Source organism: Sorex araneus, chromosome 2 (genome assembly GCF_027595985.1).
Source record: "Sorex araneus isolate mSorAra2 chromosome 2, mSorAra2.pri, whole genome shotgun sequence".
Taxonomy (NCBI): Eukaryota; Metazoa; Chordata; class Mammalia; order Eulipotyphla; family Soricidae; genus Sorex; species Sorex araneus.
This window is the reverse complement of record NC_073303.1, coordinates 274,005,851-274,017,924: the sequence shown is the minus strand read 5'-3', so window position 1 is coordinate 274,017,924 and position 12,074 is coordinate 274,005,851. Positions and strand designations below refer to the sequence as shown.

The following is a 12,074-nucleotide window of genomic DNA, read 5'->3' as shown; positions in this document are numbered from 1 at the left end:
GCCGTGGGGGCATGTGCTCCGAGACGCCCCCGTCAGGATTCCCAGGTCCCGAGGGAATCACAGGCATCTAAGAGCGGCAGGAAGTCGGAGGCCCAGCGGGTGCCTCAGTCTCCCACACATCAGGATGGAAGAAAGGCCAGAGGTGGTCCGGGCGACCCCGTCTCTGACCAAGCACATCTGGCCACCTCGTGGCGCATGTGAAGGAGGAAGAGAGGGCAGGTCAGAGAAGCCGGAAGAGCAGGGTTCCAGTTAAAACGTTCTGGGAGGGACCGGAGCGATAGTACAGCGGGTAGGGCGTTTGCCTTGCACGTGGCTGATCCAGGTTCGATCCCCAGCATCCCATATGGTCCCCCGAGCACCTCCAGGGGTAATTCCTGAGTGCAGAGCCAGGAGTAACCCCTGAGCATCACTGGGTGTGACCCAAAAACAAACAAAACTAATAACAAAATAACAACAACATAAGCGTTCGGGAAGCGAGTTCCAGGCAGAGGAGACGTGGAGTCAGAGGATTTTCATTAGCTGGGGTGCAGGCGGGCGGGGGTCAGGGGTGAGCCGGCTCTCTCTCAGGACCGACCCTCTGCGGGGTCAGGGGTGGAGCCAACATGAGGGCGAGCATCTTACCCTGGACCCCAAGAGGGCAGGGCTCTGCTGGCGGCGCCCATGCGAGGGAGGACTCGGGAGAGGCCCAGGGAGGCCGGCCAGGACAGAGGCAGCCAGACGCTGCGGGCTGGTAGCCACGGCAACCTGCCTGGATCCTGCTCTGCATCATCTTTGCTCTTGAATGCCGGTCACTGGACCCGGAGGGCGACTTGTCCCCCCGAGGCACTGCTGGTCCTCCCTCCGCGGACTCCAACAGAGACAGCAGGAAAGCTCCAAGGGGCATCTGGGGACAGCACCCGACCCCCACTCGAGAGGCCTCTCAGCGGTGGGCCCGAGCGGTGACAGCCCGTTCCAGACCCCCTGTCCTACCTCTCCCGCCCTCCCCTCGGTCACTGATTTTCACTCTGAAAATGACCCATGGGTTCGAGAGATGGGACAGCGGGCGGGGCGCTTGCCTTGCGTGTGCCCGGCCTGGGTTTGATCTCCGGCATCCCACACGGTCCCCGGGAGTACATTCCTGAGCGCAGAGCCAGGAGGGACCCCTGAGCATTGCCAATGTGACCCCAACACTAAAGACTCAAAGTAAAAATGACGGCCAAGAAGCACGCCGGCGCCCGGAGAGATTCGTCCACTCGAGCCAGGGTCAAGTGGCTATTCCAAGCAGCACTTTTGGAGTTTATTTTGGGGTCGTGCTGGCTGTGTTCAGAGCCCCCCCCCCCGGCTTGGGGCCCCGTGCCGGCCCCCGGAGAGGGCGTGGGGACCCACCGGCAGGACCTTGGCAAGGCCAAGTGGGCACTTGCCCCTTAGCCGCCTCCCAGCCCCCACACTGAATTAAAAAAAAAATTTATTAATGAGTGACAGAGTTTCGTGCTTGTGTTTCAGCCATACAACACCCGAGTACCCATCCCTCCACCAGTGCCCATTCTCCTCCACCGATGGCCCCAGGACCCCTCCCAGCCCCCTATCCTGTCCCCCCCCACCCCTCCCCGCCCCTGTGACGGGGCAAGTTGGTGTTCCCTTCTCTATCTGAGCTGCCTTCTCTTCCCCCTTCCCCTTCCCCGAATTATTGAAAGCAGAATCCAAGACAAACCGAAACTTCCTGTCTTTCCCCAAGGACGGGAGAGGTTTCCCTCCCGCACGCAGTGCTGGCGTGTTCGCTACCCCGACCCTGCCCCCATCTCCCGTCTCTGGGGACAGAGGTCGCTTCCAAGGGGAGCCCAGGCAACTCCGAAGCTCTCCACCCGACTGCCTTCAGTTCAGGTTACGTGTGATCCTGCGGGCTGGGCCGTTACTTCTCCATCGGAGGAGACTGTCCCTGTCGTGTGCGCCCACACGCCTTCTGCCCAAGTCCCCCGCAGACAGGGACACCCCCGTCCCCACACACCAGCCCGGCAGCACTCACCAGACGGGAACCAGCAGAGTCCCTATCCCGCGGGGCCACGTGAGCCTTTCTAGACTCTCCCGTGACCAAAAGGTGATCTAGGGGGGTTTTGTTTTTATGAATTCTCTATAATAACAAGAGCTAGCAGAAATAGGAAAATAATCCCGTCACATTTTTCAAGTGACATCTACAATTAATCAGCTGAAATAGTTGTGAAGAATGTGATCTCTAATGAGGCGTAAATCTTGACACTTAAAGGAAACCGTGGCATTTTAAATAAAGTCTCACTTTATATAATTAACCCAATGGGATCTAAATGCCATAGCAGTGTAGCATTACCTTTGCAAAAAATATGTGAGGTAAGTCTTCTTTAAAACTCTCCTTTTGGGGCTGGAGAGATAGCACAGCGGGTAGGGCGTTTGCCTTGCACGCGGCCGACCCAGGTTCGAATCCCAGCATCCCATATGGTCCCCTGAGCACGGCCAGGGGTAATTCCTGAGTGCAAAGCCAGGAGTAACCCCTGTGCATCGCCAGGTGTGACCCAAAAAGGAAAAAAAAAAAAAAAAAAAACTCTCCTTTTATCCCTTCTGAATTTACATGTTCACCCCACAGTCTCAAAGTTTACTGAACTGATGTTATTTTTGATCTGTTAAAGATCTATCTTGGGGCCAGAGAGTTTAATAGGTAACATGACCAACCAAGTTCGATGTCCAATTTCTGAAAGCAGTACTCCACAGATTTCCCCAACTTGTGGTTTATTAGGAAGGTTAGTCCAATTCTACTAACCCTCCTAATAAACCTTCCTAATTTTACCACGCTCAGAAGCATGGGTCTCCTAGTAATCTCTCTCTCTCTCTCTTTTTTTTCCTTTTTGGGTCACACGCGGCGATGCTCAGGGCTGACTCCTGGCTCTGCACTCAGGAATTACCTCTGGCAGTGTTCAGGGGACCATATGGGATACTGGGAATCAAACCTGGGTTGGCCACGTGCAACGCAAACGCCCTCCCCGCTGTGCTATTGTTTCAACCCCACCTTATAATCACTTAACTCAGATTCTCAACTTTTTCTGGCCTATCTACCACCCTCTTTTCAGGAAATGGGAAATAAAAAAAAAAAGTCAATCAAAGCTGAAAGGAACTATCAAATCATGCAAAATTTGCTGCAACTAGTTGGAACCGGAAGACACGAGGTTGAGTGAAGTGCGCCAGGAGGAAGACCGGCACAGGGTGACTCACTCACCCGGCGGGCGGGATACTGGAGGAGGAAACGTACCATATTAAATACAGGGGGGATGTCTCCATCACCCTCGGCCCCCATCTTCAGAGAGGAGGACAGAGAAGGAGAGAAATCGGGGGGGGGGAAGAGGAGAAAGGGAACGGGAAGAGACGGGTGAGCAGGCATCGGGGTTCAGACACCCCGGGGATACGGGGAGGGGAACAGCCGTGTCCAAACACAGACTCCGCCACACGGAGAACAGGACAGCCAGGCTGCAGCCACTGGGACGCTGGCAGGTGCCTGTCGAGTTGGGGGCTGGGGGAGGGGAGGGGACACGGGATCCCTGGCGGAGAGAAGCGGGCACTGGGGTGGGATTGTTGAGATATTACATGCCTGGGGATATGGGGATATTAAATGTATGTATAATATACATAGATATTATATGTACAGTGGGTAGGACACTTGCCTTGCATGTGGCTGCCACCGTCCAATCCCTGGCACCCCCAAACCTACCAGGAGTGATTCCTGAGCACAGAGCCAGGAGTAACCCCTGAGCACTGCCAGGTGTCGCACCCCCCAAAAAAAGCCCAACAAAGCAAACAAATGAAATATTATATGCCTAAAACGCAAGTGTCAATAACTTTGTAAATCACAGTTCTTTAATTCAAAAACATTTTTTAAAAATATCTCAACAGGGGCTGGAGCGATAGCACAGCAGGGAGGGCGTTTGCCTTGCACGCAGCCGACCCGGGTTTGATTCCCAGCATCCCATATGGTCCCTGAGCACCGCCAGGAGTAATTCCTGAGTGCCAGGAATTACTCCAGAGCCAGGAGTAACCCCTGTGCATCGCCGGGTGCGACCCAAAAACAAACAAACAAAAAGACTCAACATTCCCTGATAATCTACAACTGAACAAACAGAAAGTGCTTCTCCCGTCCTGTCCCCCCTCACCCCCACCCCAACTGGTGTGTGCGTGCGTGCGTGCGTGTGTGTGTGCGTGCGCGCACATGTGTTTCTGTGCGTGTGCTCGCGTGTCTCAGAGAAACAGAACAATCCCACCACCAAAGCACTGGCACTGGGCACGTTAACTGAGATGCATTCGTTCTCTCAGGCCAAGAAGGCAGGCGCCCAGCCAACAGATACCAAGAGGAATTGAAAGGATGCCCAAGGGTTAAAAGCAAAACTGTAAACACGACACTATAGATTAAGATCCAGTTTGATGCGAAATCTTCAAGCAAAATGAAAACTTCCGGAGAATGCCGAGTAGCTGGCTGCGAATCCTGGCACAGTTAATGGAATAAATACGTGGTCAAAGGTTCCAAAAAGGGAAATGCCAGGGGGATGCCAATTCATGGCTTTTGGTTGGAGTTTGGTTTTGAGACACACCCGGCGGTGCCCAAGAGCCAGGACTCACCAGGGCCCCCACCTGTAACACACATTAGCTCTGTGCGCTCTGATCCGCCCCAGAGAGATGACCTACTGTGGCTTCCCCAGCACCGCTACATCCTCACTGCAGAAGGCAGTACACCCCTCACCTGACAAGCCCTCTGGTGGCCTCCAGGTGGAACGTAGCCCCGTCCCTCAGATCCGAGTGCCCTCCGCCATCCTGGCCCCCGTGAAACTGCAAAACTGACCTCTTCTTAGGGGGCCGACCAGGGTTCGATTCCCAGCATCCCATATGGTCCCCCGAGCACCGCCAGGAGTCATTCCTGAGTGCAGAGCCAGGAGTCAGCCCTGAGCATCGCCAGGTGTGCCCCCCCCAAAAAAAAAGAAAAGAAAAGAAAAGAAAACCAAAAAAAAAAAAACTGATCTCTTTTGTGTTATCTAGCATGGATGAAAGCCCCCAGAACTGTGGTCCCCGGAGCACTGAGCCAGGTGTGGCCCCTGAGCAACTGGGTGTGTGTGTGGGGGGAGGGGCAGGGAGTAAAAAGACCAAGAGGAACATTATTGGGTAAGTTGGAGAATTCCAAGAACAAAAATGACTCGGGCTGTCCTCTGCCGGGCTCTCACTGTGAGCTGCAAAGCCCCTTCCCCTCTGGGTCATCCTGAGAGACCGAGAGGATTCCAGCAGGGGTTACTTAACGGATGGAAGATATTTCTGGACTCTGATCTGAAAAATTAATCAGCTCTTAGCAAGAAGCTCATTAATAATGCAAATACCTCCAGGAGATCAAACCTCCCCGACATCAGGGTCTATTTTAAATAAGACATTTCAAAGCTGCTCCTGGCCAGGGCTTCCCTTTCCAGGCGATTTTCCCCAGATCCATCCCTCGAAGAGGCGCTGTCCTAGGCGGCCCCCTGTCCTCCCAGCTATGCTGATTCCCCCTCCAATCAAGAGAGAAGAAGGACCTAAGGGAGCCTGCTTCTTCTCCCGCCCTCTTCTTTCCTCCTCCCCTTTCTCTGTTTTTGCCCATGGAGGTGCTCCAAGGTTACTCCTCGCTCTGTACTCAGGGATCACTCCTGGTGGTGCTCGGGGCACCATGCGGGATGCGAGGATGGAACCCAGGCCGGCCACGTGCAAGGCAAATGCCCTACTCTGCTGTAATGCCACTCTGCCCCCAAACAGCTATTTCTCTTTAAAAAACATTGTTGGAGATGTGACCCCGGGGGCCGCACGCGAGTGCGGCTCCTCCACAGCTGCACGAGCGTGAATCCAGACCCAGCTGAGCCAACTCCAACATGGACTGCTCGTTGCAGATTGTCTCCAGCCAGAGAACTAAGCCACGACCCCATGCCCGCCCAGGAGGGGAAAGGTATTTCTCTCTCTCGCCTGTCCCTTCCCGGGGATGAAGGGCGTGGGGACCGCCATATTATGACGACCACAGATGGGGTTTACCAGCTTGCAATGATCCAGAAGAAATCTCCCTGGACTTAGTTGTTAAAGTACAGAAATACAAAACCACGCGACCTCATTTCTCTTCACAACAGGTCTGACTCTAGTGGGGTGCTCCTAATAATAATGGTGAGGTTTGTGTTGAAATATTGAATGTAACCAAAGTAAATAGAAAGTAAAGTGAAATTTATCAGTTGCGGGGGGGGGGGGGGCGGGCGGGATGGAGGTGTACTGTGGGTTTTGTTTTTTTTTTGTCTTCGGTGGTGGGATATGGGCACTGGTGAAGGGATGGTTGTTTCAGCATTTTATGACTAAGACTTAAGCCTGAAAGCATTGTAATTTTCCACATGGTGATTCAATAAAATAAAATTTAAAAAAAATAAAAAAAAACATTGTTACAGAATCACCATGAGATACACAGTTACAAGATTGTTTGATGGGGTTTCCTTCATACGTTCCAGCACCTGGTCCTTCCTAGTGTCCGTTTCCTACCGCCAGGGCCCCCGGTTTCCTTCCTGCTACCTCCACCCCTGTCTGCCTCTACGGCCGGAACTTTCCTTCTCTTTTTCCTTTTGGGTGTTATGGGTTCAATACAGGTACTGAGAGGTCATCATTTTTGCCCCTTACCTACTCTCAGCACTCAGTTCTTATCCCGAGCCATCATTTCCAACTACTGCTGTCACAGCGCTCCCTTCTCTGCCCTGACTGGCCTTCCCTGCCCCCCACCTTGTTTCTGCTGTCCCGAGGATCCTGGTTTGTTTTAACATCTCACAAATGAGTGCGATCATTCTCTCGGACCCTGGCCCCCTGGTTCATTTCCCTCAGCATATTCCCCATGCCATCCGTGTAGGAGACAATCTCATGACTTCATCTTTCCTGGTCCACGAGCCATTTCTAATTGGCCGTTAAACTTAGGCAGCCCGCAGCGGGCCATGGGGAATATAGGCTTCAAAGGAGAACGTTCTGTAAGTCTTATTGTATTTTTATCCACGCCCAGTGGCGTGCAGGGCTTACTCCGGGCTCTGTGCTCAGGGATCACTCCGGGCAGTGCCCAGGTAACAGCAATGGGGTGCCCGGATTGAACCCAGTTTGGGAGCAAAGCGAGTGCCCTACCCACTGGGCTAGCTCTCCAGGCCCTCGGCAAACTTGAGGCAGAAAACGGAGAAGCCAGAGAAACGCCAAGGAGAGCCTTTGGGGCACACGAAGCCTCTGCCCTCCCCTCCCGCCGCCCGGGGAAATGGGCCGAGCCCAGGGGGACGCTGTGAAGCAGCTCCGCCCGGAACCCCAGGAGGCAGCCCTGCCGAGCACGCGGCTAACAGGTCTCTCTCCACCTTCCCCAGCACCCCCCCAGCCCTCGGGCGACGCCCGGCTCTCAGAGAAGTCCTGAGGACACGGGCCCTGGGCGGTGCAGACAGGCAGCATCATTTCTGATGCCAAAGCAAGTCACCTGCCTCCCCGCCAGGGGGACAAGAAATACCCTCGCATGATGATCTTGTCACGGCTCACCAACGCTCCCCAGAGAGACTCCGTGGCTGGGAGACTCTGCTTTCACACGCAAGTGCTCCCAGCATTGTTACACTTCAGATGGTTACACTTCTACGCAACATCTGAAACTCATTGGTGTTTCTCACTTCATGGTTTTCCACACTTTCTGGATTTTTTCCGAGTACACCTTTGTCTCATCACTCGAACACCTTTATAATCACAGCAGTAATTGTTAAGTGTTGGTTATATGTATAGAAAAAATTTAGTTTTATAAAAACTTTAGATCAGGGGCTGGAGCGATAGCACAGCGGGTAGGGGGTTTGCCTTGCACGCAGCTGACCCGGGTTCGAATTCCAGCATCTCATACGGTACCCGAGCACCGCCAGGAGTAATTCCTGAGTGCAGAGCCAGGAGTAACCCCTGTGCATTGCCAGGTGTGACCCAAAAAGAAAAAAAAATTAGCTCAAAGGAGATGAGTCCTGGAGCCAGAGAGATAGAGGGTATAAACCCTGGCACCCTACAAGGCCGAGGCCCACCAGGAGAGAACTCCCAGATCCGAACCAACTAACAAAACCTGTGAGAACATCAAGAGAATCTGTGACCCTAATAGATGAGAAGCTGGTGTCTTTTTCATCTTTTTTGTGTTCGGGCAGACATTATGGATCAGGTAATGCAGTTCGTGGGGCCAAGTCGGGGGTTTGTGAAGAACTCAATTTGCCTGGTCAAAAGGTGCACCAAGCCTGAAAGAAAAGAATTCCAGGGGACCGGAGCGATAGCACAGCAGGTAGGGTGTTTGCCTTGCACACGGCCGACCTGGGTTCGATCCCCGGCATCCCATATGGTCCCCCAAGCACTGCCAGGAGCAATTCCTGAGTGCAGAGCCAGGAGTAACCCCTGAGCATCGCTGGGTGTGACCCAAAAAGCAAAAAAAAAAAAAGAATTCCAGAAGATTGCCATGGCAACAGCAATAGGATTTGCTATAACGGGATTTATTGGCTTTTTTTGTGAAATTGATCCATATCTCCATTAATAACATAATTGTTGGTGGCTGAATATCTTTACAGATGAATGTTTTTCATCTTGGGGATTGGTGAAGAAGTGAGACTGAGAAGTTCATGAAGTAAAAATTTGCCCCACATATTTTGTGTTTTTCCTATTTTTCTTCCAAGGTGTTTTCTATTCCTAAATTAAGATATAATTTCAAAATAAAAAAAAATAAATAAAAACCACTGACAATCTCCCCAGCTAAGTCCATGGAACGAAGGGGGTCAGCGGTAATCTCGCTGTACATTTTGCAATTCTTACCACGTAAGCAGCGAGATTAAGTGCTCAAGGAAACTGCAATTCCTAAACCCACATTTAGATCAAGTTCCTTTCCGGGGGTGTGTGGGGGTGGAGGGGGAGTAAGAGAGTCAGATCTGTAGCTTAGACTGAGTTACGCTGCACGCAGCAGCCTCGGGTTGATCCCAGAGAATCCCAGAGTCCCCCGAGCGCCACCAGGAGTGAGTCCTGAACACAGCTGGGGGTGGCCCCCAAAACAAAATCAATGAAAATTTAAAAATAAAGTGAGTTCTGTTAGGGTAGTTTTCCATCTGCACGAGCCTTTTCCTCTTTTGCCTCACACCCGCCCCGGTTATTTTTCAGTTTAGCTGATCTGAACATTTCCAGTGTGGGCCAGTTTATTTAAAAAGTTATGTAGTGAATTAAGGTCAAATTTTGTTTTGTTCCTCGAACCCGGAGTGATGTCCGACAAAGCCCGGCTCACAGGGGCTGGTGTGTCTGGGGAGGGCGACGGACCCGGGGCCTCACCCTGGACCCATCCCTGACCCGGCTGGCTCCCGCTCCCCCTTTGCAGGGCCCACCCAAGGGCGCCTTCTCCAGAACAATGGGCCAAGAGTCTTGGCCTCTCCATCTTCTCAAAGCACTAAAGCAGATCTCAGAAAACCTTTTGCAACACCTCAGTTTCCACACCCCTCTAGAACATTACACAAATTTTTGGAAGAGAAAGAATTTGACTGACAAGGGTAACTTTTGTAAGTAACCCTGCTCAAGTCAGTATATATTCTAAGGATACTTCATAAAAATACTGTTTCATCCCTAGAGCTATAGGCGATTAAAAACTAAAAAGCAGCAATATTTTCTAATATGTTAAAAAAAAACGTTTAAGGGAATGTCATCAGCAACTCCCTGGCAGAGACTTGTCCTTAGCGACGCAAGAGCAGCACCAAACAAAGCAGCAGTAATTATTGTTCTCTAGTAAGAGTTGCGTGGAGTCAGTCTTCCCAAGCACCCCAGGGACGGCTGACAGCAGTTGTGGGTCGGGCACTGACATCTGTCCTACCAAGACCAGCGACCAACTCCCGGCTACTCACTCCAGATGTTACCGGAGTAGCTGATCTCCCCATTTGAAAACATGTAACCACGAAATCATAAACTTTTCTTTTTTTTTTTTTTAAGGGGGCAGGAGTCAGTTATTAACAAAGTTCAAATTGGGTTTCCCTAGTGGTTTAAAGAATTGTTACAGTTACTATAATGAGTTTAACTGGAGAGATAGCACAGCGGGTAGGGCATTTGCCTTGCATGCAGCGGACCTGGGTTCTGTAGGATGACATTGCTTTGTCCTTTCCCCCCTTGCAACAAGGATTGAGGCCCGCCCCCCCCACCTCCCGGCAGATGTTTCTTACAGGGTTTGATTCCTCCGTCTCTCAGAGAATCCGGCAAGCTACCGAGTATCCCGCCCGCATGGCAGAGCCTGGCAAGCTCCCCTTGATATGCCAAAAACAGTAGCAAGTTTCACCATGGAGAAGTTACTGGGACGACAGTGCGACAGTGCTACTATAGTGAAAGTATGCAATTTTCCTACTCAGAACTATAAGAACTTAAGTTCTTATAGGAAATTATTAAATTCTTATGTGAAAAATTGGTTGTCAAAGAATTTTAAGCAGGGCTGGAGCAATAGCACAGCGGGTAGGGTGGTTTGCCTTGCACGCGGCTGACCCGGGTTCAATTCCCAGCATCCCATATGGTCCCCTGAGCACCACCAGGAATAATTCCTGAGTGCAGAGCCAGGAGTAACCCCTGTGCATCATCAGGTTTGACCCAAAAAGAAAAAGGTAAAAAAAAAAATAATAATAATTTTAAGCATAATGTGAACATGTTGCCTATTTACTCTGAGAAAAGGTAGCAATCCAAAGGAGTTATATACTCAAAAGAATGAGTATTTTACTGTTTTTGGCCAGGCACACGATCCAGCCTGATCATTTCTTTGGGCCACGTCTGCCAGTGCTCAGGGGTCCCAGGCCTTCCCCATGTGGGGCCCCGCACGCCCTCCTGTCCACGGAAGCAGTGCTCTGGTTCCTCAGGCCTAAGGTTTTCTTTTCCAACACACACCCTAAGTTTTGCAAGTGCACTGCATCCCAATGCAGCAAATTATTGAGTTGATCAAGGATTTTTTTGAAGCTTGGAGTAAGTTCAGAACATTAGTCCTGGAGGGCTTGGGGCCCTGTGGGGTGCCAGGGCTCCAACCCGGGTCAGACATGTGCAAGGCAAGTGCCCTTACCTCGAGAGGCGACTGTCCCACCTCACTACCTTCACTGTTTTAATTCTCAGTGTTCCCTAGAGATAATCTCCCTCTTATCCCATTCTTCCTCCCCAAGCTCTTGTGCGTCTCATCTACAGATGTGAGGCAGCGTGTAGTTTTCTCTTCCCCGAGTGCCTTTTCCTTTCGGCCGAATCGTCTGCCTCTGTGCTGTGGCAACCAGCTCTCAGTGTGGACCACAGACTGACATGTCAGCTCTATCGGGACGCCTGGCAGGAAAGGAAATGATTGGGCCTTTGCTCAGAGCAGCTCAGATTCTCGGGGGTCGACGGGCACGCACCCCCATCCTTAGACGCGCCGTGGATCGAGAGCGGCCTATACCGTTCTTCCAGACGAATGTCCAGACCAGCTCTGCTTCCTACCCGCCTTCCTGGGATCCAGGAAAAGGAGCGCTTAAGCAAAAGGCTGAGCTTCTGCTGAGCTCTGGGGCCGGCGTGGGCTTGCTTAGCACACGGCTGACCTGGATCTGATCCCCGTGCGGTAGAACCGGGACCGCCAGGAGTAATCCCTGAGTGCAGAGCCAGTTTGAAGTCTTGAGCAACGCCGGGTGCTGCTGCCTCGCTCCCCTCCCCACCCCATGCCTCAACTTTACTCCCTCTTCTGAGATTATTTTACCCCCACGCCCAAGAGGGAAAGCCCTGTCTGCTCCCCCCAGCAGTGCGGTGGCCGTGTCAACTCCCAGGCATCCATTGGGGGGAGGGGGATAGGTCTCCGTGGACAGAGCTCTAAGTGGCTCCGTCCTGCTCGGGGCCCGCACAGACGGTCCCACACAGCCGCCCAGCTCAGCGACACTCCCAGAGCACCCAGGGGCACCTCTGCCAAGGCAGAGGGACGGGTCCGTGCGAAGCCTGGAGTGCCAGGCTGGAGGGGTCGGGGGGAGTGCTGGCTGGTCTTCGAGCCATTAGTAAGTAAACCCAGGACATAGCAGCAACACGTACAGGGCGTGACACTTCCTACACAC

At 52.3% G+C, this 12,074-nt stretch overlaps 1 pseudogene; it reads left to right on the top strand.

Annotated features, from left to right (window-relative positions):
- Positions 1–8,173: 8,173 nt before the first annotated feature.
- On the top strand, positions 8,174–8,567 carry LOC129402460 (protein transport protein Sec61 subunit gamma-like; annotated as a pseudogene).
- The last annotated feature ends 3,507 nt before the right edge of the window (positions 8,568–12,074 follow it).